We start from the raw sequence: 15,513 nt of genomic DNA, 5'->3' as shown, positions 1-15,513 counted from the left end.
CAAACAGGGATTAGGACAATGCATTCAACTGCAGTATTGCTGGTCCCATCAGTTAGGTTGTGTTTCTGTCCCATGTGGGACAGGTTTCCAAGCAACATCTGCTGCAGTTACACACCAAAATACTTTCATTTACTCACAAATCCTGTCGAATCCAAACCTTTATACTTTATGCAAGCTGCCTTTCATTATTTCCCTCCAACCTATACGAAAACGTAAGTGATGATGCACAAATGAACATTAAAATATATGCTGCCTTTTTTTAACTTGTCAAGTCCTGATCATAGAATCATAGAATACTTAGGGTTGGAAAGGACCTTGAGATCATCCACTTCCAACCCCCCTGCCAGGACAGGGACACCTCACACTAAACCATATCACCCAGGGCTCTGGCCAACCTGGCCTTGAACACCACCACGGATGGAGCATTCTCTACTACTTACGAGGTGGCTTATGTGCTGAGGCAGAATGTTTTGAACCTATCCACATCTTTTCCTTAGTCAGAAAACATTGATAATTCAGCAAAAAAACACATGTAGGCAAATCCCAGTGCCTGGAAACACAGAGGAATCGGCTGTGATTGGAAACTGAAACCCCTGAGTGCCAAACTTCCCAACTGCTACAGAAAACCTCCCTACAGAGGAGTAAGCTCAAGGTTAACTACTCATCTTTCCCTCTCAATCACAGTAATTTTCTGCAGTTGTGGGAACAAGATGGACAGATTGGATGATTTCTGTTGAATGTCACAGCTGCCAGACAGCAGCTCCAGCAAACCCTCCCTACAGCATTTCAGGCAACTGGACCATCAAGAAGGTGGTGAGTACCCACTGATGAGAGGGATGACAGCAGGTGAATGAAACAACCACAGTGGCTTCAGTCCAGGAGTTCAGAAGAAAGGTGTGTTTTCCCCCACGGGTTTTAGCCACTATAATAAACTGAGACCTAAGACATAGAACGAAAAAAGAAATAGCAAAGCTAGTTTAAAAATCAGCTTCTGCTTGCAGGAGTGTGAGTACTTCCACTAGCAAAGACTATCTGTTCAGACTATGACTACAGCAGTTTCCTTCAGATTGCAACTTCCCAAGTAAGATTTCTATTTGGAAATGTTGACACTTGGCTGCTGGCAACTTTCGAGAAAGAAAAAGCTTCTCTTGCCTTTTTTATTCCTTCTTGCTCTTTGTTTTTGCAAGAGGCAAGCTGCAATTACTGAACTGGGGGAAGGAATATACTTGTGAATCTGATCTCAATTGAGGTCATTCTACATTTACAGACACTAAGATCAGAAGTACCGTGATGCATTTCAAACTCATAGCACTCACCAGCCCACAAGCAAATAAAGAAATGACTATAAAAACTTAAAAAGAAAGGGTAAAACATGTATAACAAAGAATCATAAAAGGTTTTCCTCTTTCTGCTAAAGCAGAGTTAACTTGCATTTCAAAGGGCAGCTGCTTAAAGGCTGAACCTTAATGGCTTAAATTATTAAATGATTATTTAACAACAAGGAGTTATGTGGAACAGCCCAAGCATCAAGTTCTTGCTTGGGTCTTTCTGTACAAAACTCCCCTTGGTATAATTTCTAGATGTATGTCACTCATTAAATGCTGAACTCCACTCCTTCAGTGTTCCATTATTAAACACTGATTTTCAAAACTCTCAGCTCAATACATGGGAAGTGTTTTTCTTGTCATCTTTTTTTCAGATCTTCCCGATGTAGCATTTTCAGGGTGCCTCATTAGCAGCCCTCCATCACTGCACCAGACACTTGACGGAAACAGGTAACCTTTAATGCAGTTATCAGCTTTTATGTTTTAATTTTTACAATCCCAGAGGTGGCTCTTTAGACAGAACACTGAAGGTGGTTATGAACTGGTTTATAAAATCTATTGTAATTGTTTACAGAGTATCACTGCCTAAAATTGCTTTTCTTCCACACATTATTATTCTGAAACACATGATAGAGTAAGATTCAACTACCAGAGTAGCATTAATAATGTACCTGTGTTTCATGGTCAGTAGATGAACAGGAAAGCAATAATTTATTGTTTACTTTGTCAATGAAATCACTGTATCCCCACATTGCCTGAACTATACTTTATTCTGCCCAAGCTATTCCACAATACGCTAAGGTTTGCTGGTAGGCAAAGCCCTTTGAGATTATACAGGCATAAAGCAAACAAACCCAAACCCGGAAGAGCTCTCCCCCCACCTCCCAGCCCATGCTGTTAATATATGAGGATCAGACTTCACAGACCGAAGCAGAGCCATTTATTTTTAATATATCTACGAAGCCTACGTCAATCTCGCAGCTTGTCTGTCAGAATGAAGTTTTCTTTCTGCTCACACATTCCCCCCTCACCCAGCTGCACAGAGATGGAGACATTTGTTCACTATGGAGCTGGAGGATGCAGGGTGTGCTGGAGGGGGAAGGTTTACAGGCATTTGCTTACAAGAAAATGAAGGGGCAGTAACCCCCTGTAACCCACTACAGCAGCAAGTCCCAGGTGCAAGCCTCCAGCACTGTTGGCAAGGACATAGATGTGCAAGCCCTACTCATCACCCTCCCCACCAGTCAACCCGCAGCCGGAACAAGCGTCCATTCTAGAGAAGCACACAGCCTTTCTAAAGCAAACACAACTTCCACAACAGTAAAGGACCATCACAAACAGAAAGAGGGGAGATTTAGACCAGCTATAGGGAAGACATTTTTTATGCTGAGGATGGTGAAACACTGGCACAGAGAGATGGTGGATTCCCCATCCCTGGAATCCAAGGCCAGGCTGGATGAGCCTCTAAGCAACCTGATGTAGCTGAAGATATCCCATGGAAGGGAGGTTGGACTAGATAAGCTTTGGAGGTCCCTTCCAACCCAAAATATTCTATGATTCTATGATCACAGAATCATAGAGTAGTTAGGATTGGAAAGGACCTCAAGATCATCTAGTTCCAACCCCCCTGCCATGGGCAGGGACACCTCACACTAAACCATAGCACTCAAGGCTTCATCCAACCTGGTCTTGAACACTGCCAGGGATGGAGCATTCACAACCTCCCTGGGCAACCCATTCCAGTGCCTCACCACCCTCACAGTAAAGAATTTCTTCCTTATATCCAGTCTAAACCCCTGCTGTTTAAGTTTCAACCCGTTACCCCTTGTCCTATCACTACAGTCCCTAATGAAGAATCCCTCCCCAGCATTCCTGTAGGCCCCCTTCAGATACTGGAAGGCTGCTATGATCATGAGATATGTGCAAGGATAAGTTCCACTGCAGGAGAAGGCAAACCAACTGCAGAGGGCAATGCAGACAGGAGCACCAGACACAGCATGATGACAAGCTGAAGATACACTGCATGCAGAGGCACAACACCATGGAACAGAAGACACCTCATCACCCAAAGATTTTTAAACTAAGTGAAATGCAGAGAAACTTTGGCTGGAAAAGCCTGGTAGCAATCCCTACTAACAAACAGGTTCTTTTCCTTCTTGGAGATCCCGCACCCCTTTGCTGACTGAGTATTTCTTAATGGAGTCAAACAGGAGCAGGGGATATGAGCATTTCTCTCAAATGTCCCTCAATATGTTCTTTTTGTTCTTCAAAACCAGGTTAAGAGAACAAAACTGGGAGCAGTCAGACTCTCAGAGAATGCCACACTTGCCATTTGTACTGTTTTCACGTCAAATGAAGCTGCCAGCACTGCTTTGAAGCTTTAGATTTAGTATGGTCAGTCTTCCAGCCAAGTTCATTGATAGGAAACTTCATTAAAAAGCTTCTATCCATGTGTTCGTAAATCACTTTCTTTGTATACACAGAGCGTGTGTGCTTACATTCTAACAGTACCAAGGTGGAGGGAGCCACAGGGAAAGGTATATTCTCACTTGGCAGTCAGGCCGCAGCAATGGATCAAGCTGGCTTTAATGCTAATAAAGCTCTTTTGTTTTAAAGGGATATTTATAAGGCAAGGAGATATTAAACTGAATCAACACTTTGAAAGCACAGTGATTCTCCCCTCAAACTCCCATACTGGTCAGTAAAAAATAAAACCACATTGCTGCAGCAAAGAAACTCCACGTGCAAAAAGGCTAATGAAGCTCGTTTTCTCTGGACTTTCCTATTAAAGAAGTCAGTCCAAAATCTTAATTTGCTGTTGGTCTCATAGTTTTATTCTACACTGTTAAGGAGAAAGAGCAGAGCAGCGTGGGCAAAGACAAAACACAACTTCAAGCTGCAAAAGTATGACAAGAAGTGATTATACCTCAAAAACCAACTCTGAGGACTGATGTAATTTACTCTCTTCCCTTGTTCTTCAGAAAAGTGACACTAGATGGCTAAAATATTATCATAACAAGCTTCCCCCAACTCCTGAAAAAGTACAAATAAGTTTCTCTCATTCCTTCCCTTCCAGACGGGAGTGTGGCACATTCACACCGTTAATGAACCAGCCGACCACAGCTAGAATCAATTACGCATTTCTCTCATTCATCCCATTCACACATTCATAGCCATAATCGGCCCATCTAGCTGACTGCATAATGAAGCTGTACCCTGTCAATCACAGCAGGAACCAGATGAATCTTAAGAAGGAAGCTACTGCACTGCGTGTGCCACTGAATAAAAACCTGACGACAACTCGGGAGCATTTATGGCTCCATTTGTAAACCTTATCAGTTGACTTAGACAATAAAAGCATCCACCACATTGGTACTGAAAAGGGGTAGCTGAGATTCAATTGATAGGAAATGGATTTACCTCCGAATATTTGTATGTACTGAGTATTCCTGATCTTAAGGAATGCATGTAACATAACTCTACAAATTAGCTCAACTTGTTAATTCTCTATTTCTTGTTACATACACTTGCACATAAAATGGGCATTTTCAGTGTGTAACAAGCAACTGTTAAATTAAGTTCAGCTTAAATAAACACCACAGGACCACAACTTTATTCAAGTTATTTACCAATATGTGTCTCTAAAACTGGATTAGTGGAGATGAGTATTTTAAATGCCAGACAACACCTTCTATAGATCACACAATGCTACGTATGACTACATATAACACAGCTCCTCAGTTAAGAAGTATTTATTTGCTTTATATAGATATATATTGCATGTATCAGCAGTTAAAGAGACTCAGTTTTTCAGGCTGGGAGCAACAAGCGCTGCTCAATCTGAAGTTCATACCTTTTATAGCTGCTTTCAGTGATTAATTACCTGTTTTGAGTGAACCAACACAATGTTTATTTGCCACAAAAGCTATGATGTCTAAAAGTCATCTGTGTAAAATATTTAGGCCATTATTCACCTAAATGGCATTGTCTGCCCAACAAAAGGTAAAGAATATGTTTATTGTAAACGATTAACCAGCATCCCTCTTTGTGGGCTGGCTGTATATATTAAGTATGAGACAGCAGAGACAGTCAGAAAACAATATTCCCAAAGGGAGAGGGGAAGGATTTGCCAAGCCTGAGAGATCCTTCGGGGAGTTTGCGCTCAATAGCCAGCATTTAGCAAAGCAATTGCTCAGCATCCGTGGGAAGTTCAAAAACACAGAGAGCTTGTTTGCAGTGGTTATACCATTGCCTCAACAGCCGGCCAGAGAACAGTCACACAAGTCAAACCCCAAGCCTTTTTGGCACTCACGCTTGTCATAAAATACAAGGCCCAAGTATGCCCGTGTAATCCCAGAGCTGTTCCCCTCCCATCAGTGCACTCGGAGCATTGCTGTGCCATCAGGGCCTTGCCATTAACGTCAGAAACAGAAGTAGGCTCTGTTCAGGCAAAAGAAGCAAGTGGTGCAATTAAGAGACACTATACTATATCCCAAAGTAATAGGTTTTACAAAGCAATTTAGTACTACGATGACAGATGTCAAAGCAGCGACTAGACAGACAGCCCCACAACTTCAATGGAAATAATTGCCTACATGGAAAGCTAAAAGGCAACGGCTCCATTTGGGATATTCATAATGTGATGTGATACAAATGAACATGAAACGAACACGAAGTGACTTAACATGAAATTATGACATCCATGACTTGCTATTTCTATTTTCTTTCTTTTAATCTGGCCTGAAGAATTTGCAGCAGAAATGCTCAAAAGTTAGCCTGTTACCCCTGCAAATCATGTATCCAGCTAAATTCCTTAATATACCTCGGAAAACATAACAGATGAAATTATGTTGCCCCAAGCAGACTTTGTCCTCATCACACTGCAGCAAGCCTCATTTTGCTGCAGCAGCAGACGAGCTTGGCCAAGCACCCTCCTCATTGAGTGGCTCAGGAAGCACATACCAAGTGACCCCCTTAACCCAAGTAACACCCTCCACCTCCCTCTGACTATTATTCTTTGCAAGTGCACAAGGCTATAGACAAAGATGCCTTAATCTGTCTTTTGGTTTATGTTTGCTACATGCAGGAAAGCATGAACCATGAAGATTATCTCTTTACTTCTCTCTTTATTGAGCACCAAATGATGTTTGGGAGTGAGTCTGGTTTTAATTCAACTAATAATTCAGTCAGGAGGCTTTTCAGCACTCAAAAATAAGCTTGTTTGCCCTTAAATTGAGAGTGTCTACTCTTAAGACACTAAGTAAGAACGAGTTCCAATCTGCTATTCCACAAAAATTTCAAACCAAAATACATAGCACAGTGAAGGATGGAACACTAGTTACATGAATTTAAAAGGTATATTTAACCACACGATTCTCGATTCCAAAGGGAAATGTGCGAATATCGTTCTCAAAACAAGCAACACAAATCAAGTCATAAAAATATGCTTAAGTTAACTTCAGTTTTAGTTTTGGAACTGAATTACAGGGACACAAGTCAGGAATAAGCTAACAATCTCAGCTTGTTAAAGCACAGACCCCTGGCCACACATGGGCTGTTTCAGTGTCCAGCCCAGTTCCCCTGAAGCTGGTTACCTCCGCTGGTGTATTGCACAATTAAAGCATAAATATACCCTTTACTGTCTTGGGGGGCTATTGGGAAACAGAACAAAAAATCCCTCCCAACCATAAACCCCTACTCAGCCTCACTACAAGACATGGCACCAAACTAATTTCATGCAGAAAAGATCAACGCTCAGAACTGAAATTCTTCCAGTCTCCCGTGAGTGCCCAACAGTGCTGGAGTGCCCTAGAGAGCCCAGGACAATGATTTAACAACAAGCTATCGCAAAAGCCTGCTATTTCCTATTTTAAGTATTTGTTTCCTGTGCAAATTATCTTTTGCTAATATTAAAACCATTTCTTATACCACCTTGTATTATTCGGTTGCAGTCACTGCAGGGATGCTGAAACAAAGGCAGGCATCCCAAGACATCTACAGCAAAATGACTAACAAAAACCCATACAACCCAACATGTAATGTGTGCCACGGCCATGGGAAATCCTGAGCTAAGTCTTGAATACAAGCAGCTCCCCATATTGGTTGCAAGTGTCAGAGCCAGGGCTCACTGTGCCAGTACTTCAAGGCTTTCTTTCCCTTAATGAAATTATCTGAATCACTCATATTATTTGTCCTTCACATGGGATTTATGAATATCAGCATAGAAGTTTATGAAACAGTAATCTTCATTTGAAAGGACCAGTGATTATAGCAAAACATTTCCAGAAGACCAAACTAAACAACCCTTAATCATACATTAGCAGCAGAGTAACTGGAGGTGAATCAAGAGGAAACTGCCAGCGCTGGTTTTATCTGCCTAGTGAAGGGACACAAATTGTTTTATCAGATCACTTCAGGTAAAAAGGTTTTTACAAATCAGACTGACAGAATTGTTTCCTTAATAGGAAGTTTGATGGGCTTCTTAAAAGAGGTAATAAAGTACGACTTAAAGTTTCAAGTGGAAACGTATTATATTCCCAGTTTCCCTGCGTCACATACTCTTCCTTGATGGCCGTGCATTACAGAAAGTTACCACTCATTTTACCATTTACCTTTTCTATGTATTTTCTTAAGAATAAGCACCTTCACCCTAAGATGAAGATGCTTAAGAATAAGCATCTTCCACCTCCAAAAACTCTAAGACTGCTTGTTCATGTGGCACTTCTCTAATTCAGCCTTTGCAGTGGAAAATACACTGAGAATGTTGCATGTCCTCTTTAAGAAGAAAGACAAAAAAGATGATAAAATTACAAGGCTCCCAACAGATCTCCTAAATGAACAACCAACAAAACAATGGTAGCTAAATCAGCCTGATGAACTTCGAAGTTTGAACACGCTGCTCTTGGAATAAAGACAGGAGAGCCTTGTTGGTACCATTTATCACCTCTCACAGCAGATTAGATGCAGAGCAAGGAGAAAGAAATGACAAAACTGAGACCATTAAATTCCTTTTTAGAATACAGATTCCCAGTTTAAAAAGACAATGCTGAGGAGACATGTGAACTATGCTACAGGACTGCATTTTTAACAGGGGATGCTGTATTTTCCTCATCAGCAATAAACTGATGAGGAAATTTGCTCTGAACTTGCAAACCACTTTCAAGGCTGGGAGCAGTCCCACTGAAACCAGTGAGACCTTGGCATAATAATAACAAGAATCCAAGCGCAGCAAAGGAAATAACAGCACACCTTCTCCAAGATGAAGAGACACACTTCATCCCTTCATCTTTTAAGGGAAATTGACAGTTTTTCTACTTGTATTTTAACAAGGACAATGTAGTCTCTCCAATTTACTTCACCTTAAGGGTATCCCCCTCTCCTGAACAGAGTTGCATTTCACAGACTTCTGTCTCTAGTCAGTTCTTTTAGAGATGGGTTTCCCACTCAGCCCATCATAAAACAATGAAAAGAGGAAAAAAATAAGCTTGCTATCCCCACCTCTCTCCTAGAGTCACTCAAACGCAGTCAAAGGAAACAGGAACCCAAAGGGAAGTTCAGCTCACTTATAAAAGCCAACTAGATTTCAAGTTGGCAGCGCCGCTTCAGTTGCTTTGTGTAACTGTGATAAGGAAAATAACTGGACAGTTCTTTGAACCATAACATGAGACTTCATGCCTTGAAGAGGAATCTTGCTTTCTATCATCAATTTTATTTTAATTCTAGGTGGCTGAAACCATGCTGAAGTGCCTTCTTGATATCAACATATTCCAGATGCCAACTTGTGGGAATACAGAACACACTGAGCATCCGTGATAAATTCCTTTGACTGTTTCCTCACAGACTTTTCCCTGGAAGTGTTCTCCAGTTTGACAGATAGTTTCATCAGCTGGCAATGAGGCAAAATTAGCACTTGGAATTCACTGCTCTGCAACACATCTTAAAAGCAAACCCAGCAGACGATGGGGATGTGAGCAAGCCTGAATGTAATGAGAGGAGGAAAAATGGAAAGACATGGATCTACACAGACTAGACTATATCACAGATGCAGACCAGAATAAAAACAATAGCTTTAGAGAAGAATTTCAGTGCCTCAACGATGCTACCTGCATGCTTTATTAATAAACCACTTCTCCAAATACTTCAAAGAAAATGAGCAAATAGGCTAATTTATGTTATTAATAAAACCAACAACTACTTTAGCAGAACTAAGCGAATCCAAGGCTTGAATCAAGACCAAGAACTGATCCTTTGCTCAGGTGAGCAAGGGCACAGTCAAGGTACAGTTGCCATAACAGCAGTCTGTTCTGCACAAAAAGCCAACCAGAGCCTGACCAATGCAAACAGGGTCCAATCCACAACTTCCCAGCTATGTCTTGCTCAGTCTTTGGACTCCTTAAATCTGAGCTCAGGCTTACAGCTTGCACTTCAGTCCAGTTATCTCCACAGACTGGCAGCAGGATGCACACTGGGGCAGGCAAGGGGAAAAAGAAACCATTGTTCTGGCTGATCTGGCTCTGTCCAAATGTGGTGCCTTCTCCTTCATGCTGGAATGGCTTTTATCAGTTTTCTTTCAGAAACCTCTGCAGAACTGAGCTTCCACAGATACCACAGAAACATTGCATTGAAATCTGATGATCTTTACTCCCTTCCAGCTTAGAGATCCACACACCAGAGAAGAGGAATGCAAATGTAAACAAAGCACTAAGAAAATACTACCCATCTTTACTCCATTTACTGTCTGGACTGCATTCAGGTCACAACACCCAAACTGGTCACATTTTAAGGCATGTACACTCTCTCATAGGCGGTGATCAGATCAGGCTACTGGTCCACTGTGGTACGAACCTGCCTGCTTACATTGCAGCTTACCTCACCAATGACACTGGTAAACACCACCGCATGTAGAAAGAAGCAAAGAGCCTCAAAGTGCTGGGAGATACAAAAAGCTGAGTAGAGACATGAAATGTGTCCAACAAGGATATATAACAGAAATTGTGGTATGATATTTTGTACAATATGCAACGCCTGTGTAGATTCAAGTGAAAAACAAGCTTTGACAAACATCTTGAGAGTGTTTTTGCATCAGTGGAAGTTGTAAACAGTTGAATTTGCAGCAATTTGGAGCAAATGTACCAAAATAAGAAGCAAGAAAATTATTTTTCTTTTTTTCTATTTGTCAAGATAAAAACAGATGTATTACAAAGTGAACTGTTAGTGACTTGCAGAGGCTTATTGCGCTGCTCATGTTCTCCACCTCAATGTTGCTAGGAAGAGCCCTTGGAAAAACACTGGTGTCACACCTCATTCAGCTCAATCAAGAAAATTACTGAAACAACCTCCTGGAAAGTCATGTAATGACCTAAGAGAGCTGCTGAAGGACAGCCTTGAACTTAGCTTTGCTGTAAAAGAAACACAGTCAACTTATTCTCTAAGTGACATCATAGCATCACACTAGATTGTCACAAGCATTTCATGCTGATTGCAAGTGGGGAGTTTCAAACTAAAGGCTCTTAAATAGGCTATCATGGTTTAGGAACTGGGACCTAGTAAGAATGGGGCTAGAAATCACAGAATGTTTATAGTTGGAAGCAACCTTAAAAGATCATCTTGTTCCACCCCCGCTGCCACAGGCCTTCCACTAGACCTGGTTGCTCAAAGCCCTGTCCAACCTTGGCTGAACAAGCTCATCTCCCACCCTGTCCCCATAGGAGAGGTGCTCCAGCTGTGTGATCACCTTCATGGCCTCCTCTGAACTTGCTTGAGCAGATCCATGTCCCTCTTGTGTTGGCAGCCACAGACAGTGGAAATAATTTGTAAACACAGTAATGCCTTTGAAAAAACACCCTAATGTGGAAATGGTGAAGCTTGCAGTGATGACAAGCAGCAGAACAACATGCCATTTCCAAACATGAGCCTACCCTTTGCTGAGGGAACCTGCTCAATTTCTGGAAAACCATATAGAGAAAAATATTAGTACATTTTATTGCATTTTTATTGAAGCAAAATGGTTATTTTGCCACCTGTAGTGCCCACAAGCTCAATGCATCATTTCTCCACGAAGAGAGGAAATGTCTGCAAGCTCACATTATCCACTTTCATTCCAGCCTGAGGATTCAGTGGGAAGTTGAGAAGTCTGTGTGTAAAGTCGTACTTCACAGCACCATCTCCCCTTGTGTGGCTTGTTGGAAAGACCAACTGGTATTTTCACAGTAAAAGAAGTTGGTTCAAGACTAATGTCAGCTCTCATTGTTCACAAAAAAACCCCAAATTAGAGCACATGAAGCAGCGAACAGTTTGTCTGACCTTGCTCACTGAGCAACATACTCAAGCAAGAACGTGTTTGGCAAGACAGCAGTAAGGAAAACAAAAGGTGGACATGGGCTTTCACAGGGGGGTTGGAACTGGATGATCTTAAGGTCCTTTTCCACCCTAACTATTGTATGATTCTATGTTCTCATGAAACCACTGCATTTTTTTTTCAAGGCAGGCCAAATGCTTGATGCTGGTCATGGGAAAGTATCCTGAACAAATGCACATGGATGTTTTCAATGTAGTTCTCATACCTGAAAATAATGCACTGGATAATGCTAAATCCACTCGCTTTACTACAGCCACTTCCAGGGTGAAGTGTTTAAACACGCTTGAGCTGGGATATGGTTCAGATCACTTTGCAGCAATGGCTCCTGGTGCTGTGAGAAGGTTGTAGATACTAACAGCACTGTGACAGCAGATGGAAGAAGTGAAGGATGATGAATTCAGGATGACGATTTTACTACACTCACAAAGTTTTGGAACAAGGCAAAGCTTTTGCATAAGCACAAAAGCATCTTTCCGTTCTTCAGACAACTCAAATGGAAGCTTTTCAGAAGTAAGTAATTTAGCCCATGCTAGTGCTGTTACTGGCTTCTGATTTAAATGTGTAATACTCTGACTTGGTAGATACTTCATCTTTTGAAGCTAGGTTGTTTTTTCTGCATATTTGCAGTAAAATCTATTAAAAACTACCAATATAGAAGCTTGTAACCTTTACTTACAAGACTGTTGTTTCCTCTGTAGCTGCCTTCAGTTACTTTCAAGATAAGCAAAGATACCAGTTTTGAAAAACTTAAGGGGAAAAAAAAAAGCCAAGCCAAAGAAAAAGATATCCAACAAATTCCATCCCCTTTCCTCATTTCCCACAGAATGAAACTCTCATTATGTGAGTGCTCCTTTTCTCCTGCTTCTCAACCAACAAAGTTTTCTGCTGGGAACTTCACTTCATTATAGACTCCTCATCATCTAAATAATGTTCAGCACTAACAAAGCACCTTGTCATAGAGCTTTTGATAGATGTTTCACAGCCAGCACATTACGGTCAGGATTTATGGGAACGATTTGGAAAAGTAAAAAATAGTCCTATCATTTAGCATAGAAATTACAAATGCAAATTCAGAGGAAGATGGTTCCCTTTTCTTTGTGGCAACAGATTTTTAAACTAGTTTCTGGAAAGGGGACCGTATAATAAACTTCTTATTGTGATAGTAACATTAACTGAGGAGGGAAAATGACAATAGGCCAGGTACCACGTCAACCCTGATATACTACTACACTTCTTTATGAGCACATTACAATTCAGAGAGCTAATAATAAAAAGTGATGCTGAGATGATGAATTGATGCTATGCAATTAGACCTATTAGAATTCACAAGAGTCGACAGGCAATAATCAAACCACTTTCATGCTGCCCATTGCAATTATCTTTGCACTTAAGAATCAACAAAGCACATAATGACTTGCTCTCGATTAAGGAATTCATGAGAAATGGAATTTTAATTAGTGTGGAGAAAATTTGGGCCATTTATTACTTTACAGGACAACAGATTGTAAAAACTAGTTGAATAGTTTTAAGTTTTCAACAGTGATACAGGTCCAGGAAGAACACCCTGATGCTTCCAAAAAAGAAGTCCCTAATAGCATCCCTTGAAATGAGATTGCCAGAGTAAGTGCACGTTCACTTGTGATGAAGTCTGGAAATAAACTAGAACAACAAAAAAAAAAACAAGCCCACAAACAAAACAGTTGGAGCTTGAGAGTAAAATAGAAACAGTTGGTGCTGTTTTCAATTACTAGTGATGAGCAAGTCAGGTAGAATTACATTTATTTGCGGTAGAAACCACAGACACCCAAAGGTCTAATTCTACATTCTCTTCACAACACGAGTAGGACAACAAGGCAATGAAAATGCATCATCAGTTAAAATAAACAGAGCCTGAGTAGTAACTTGAATGCTGATTCAAGTTTTCTTGTAACAGCCCTTGAATAGGAAGATTACTTAGTTTCAAGCAAAATTACTTCTCATTGTTTGCTGATCATAGTACAAAACAATTTACTAATACTTGGGAGAAAAGCACCAGTTAAATTCTGAAAGTGGAGCTCCTTGATAATATGAAATAGAGGTTGATGGGGAAGTTGAACAATTACACTGAATTCCAATGCTATGAAAAGTGCTTTTTAAGAAACGCAAACAAAAATCCATACTTCAAGTGTGAATCCTGGCAGTACAGAGATGAGTATAAAACTATCTGCTCAAGGAAATGAATGGCAAGTCAAATATTGCATCAGTTTGTTACATAGGACTTGGTTTTAAAAAATACAGCCAGAGGTCCAAAATAAAAAGCAGTAAATACCAGGGGGGGCATTGGGATCATTTACAATCAAATAAGAAACAATTTGGATTATTGCATGATCTGAAAAGATGTGCCTCATGCTCTAAGCCTTCCGAATTTCCCATTTTGCTATGGAGAAGCAATTGGATAATTAGTGTTTAAAGCCCGTCAGAATGATGATCTTTGCCACTGTTAGGGACCTATTTCAACATTTCTGGTTCCTGGTTCTGCAGGGAAGCCCTGTCTTCCTAATAGCCCCATTAAAACAACATTCACAACAACCTGAAAGGCTTCTTGGAAGCGATGATGCTTCAGAAAAAGAAAGTAAGTCACATAGGGATTCGCTCCTAAATTCACCACCTATGTGCTCTGCATAGCGAGCGCTTTGGGAGACAGCAGGGAAAGGAGCAGACTGCTGCCCTAGGGCTATCCCTCCCATGAAGGGAACACTTATAGCTGCACAGCCACCATCTTCACTGCTCACAGAATTTACAGGCAAAGGGCCTTTATGGATACATCTTTGTCCCCAGCATCTCCAGCACTGCTGGGATTTCCCCCTGGGATCAGGGAGAGCTCATCACAGGTTACAGCAGTTCAACGTGCTGCTGTCACTTGTGATCAGACAAGCACCGGCGACTGGCTGGCTGAGACACAGGGATACAGAAAGCTGGCACCAAACCCTCCCTGCCTCACTTGCCACCTTCTGGTCTAATGTCAAGTGCAGCATGTTGAAACCAGCACATCTTAGCCAGGGTATTAAACACACTGCTGAAACCTGCCCCTTCTTCCTACCCAGAGCTCATTCCTGCAGCTGCAAAACAACGAGATTGGGGAAGTGGCATATCTTTGTTCACAAAAAGCCAGCTTTGCTGCAGTTGTTAAACATAAGCTTTTTCTGTGAAAATAATGGAATTTAACTGGCCTAGGTATGGCAGCAAAGATGCCTTTAGAAAGGATCTGAGAGCAGTGAACTCCCTTGGAGTCCCAGGGTGAACAGTTCAGACATACCAGGAATTCTTGTTCAGAAGGCAGGCAACAGTATCATCACTTGAAAAACATCACACAGTTAATCCAAAATATGCTTACAAGGTAAAGAACAGAGTTACTCCAAAAAGGGCTCCCAGATTAACATCAAAATCTGTTAAACAGTCATAAAAAGCACCGCGCTCTTGAGGATTGTTACAAGTGAACCTGAACTAAGCAATTCTCTGCGCTGCAGAATTTACAAGATCATGGCTGAGTACCTCATTAAAATTAGGGTTCCGTTAATTAAAGCCTTCTTTCAAGTGATAGATGACTACTGTGGATATAAGCTGTGCATACTGTTGAAATTTCATATTAGGAACAGATAATGCTCATAAAGTTTATTTCCACCCAGGGGTATACATTTGGGGGGCTGTTCTATAGAAGCAAAGAATCACTAGGCTGTAATACAGAAAGGGGTTTGAGAGGCAGAAAATTCTGTAAAACTCAGAAAAGGCTTATTAGCACCCAACCTCATCTGAAAGCCTCTGAACTAACAGTACCTCCTTTTCACAGGCTTC

General features: G+C 41.1%; 1 protein-coding gene across 4 annotated transcripts in view; it reads right to left on the bottom strand.

Annotated features, from left to right (window-relative positions):
- Nucleotides 1-15,513, bottom strand: part of MACROD2 (mono-ADP ribosylhydrolase 2) — an 882,506-nt gene that overhangs the window by 365,159 nt on the left and 501,834 nt on the right. The window lies entirely within an intron of this gene.

This window comes from Melopsittacus undulatus, chromosome 3, assembly GCF_012275295.1.
Source record: "Melopsittacus undulatus isolate bMelUnd1 chromosome 3, bMelUnd1.mat.Z, whole genome shotgun sequence".
Taxonomy (NCBI): Eukaryota; Metazoa; Chordata; class Aves; order Psittaciformes; family Psittaculidae; genus Melopsittacus; species Melopsittacus undulatus.
The sequence above is the reverse complement of the archived record's forward strand: the minus strand, read 5'-3'. Positions and strand labels throughout refer to the sequence as shown.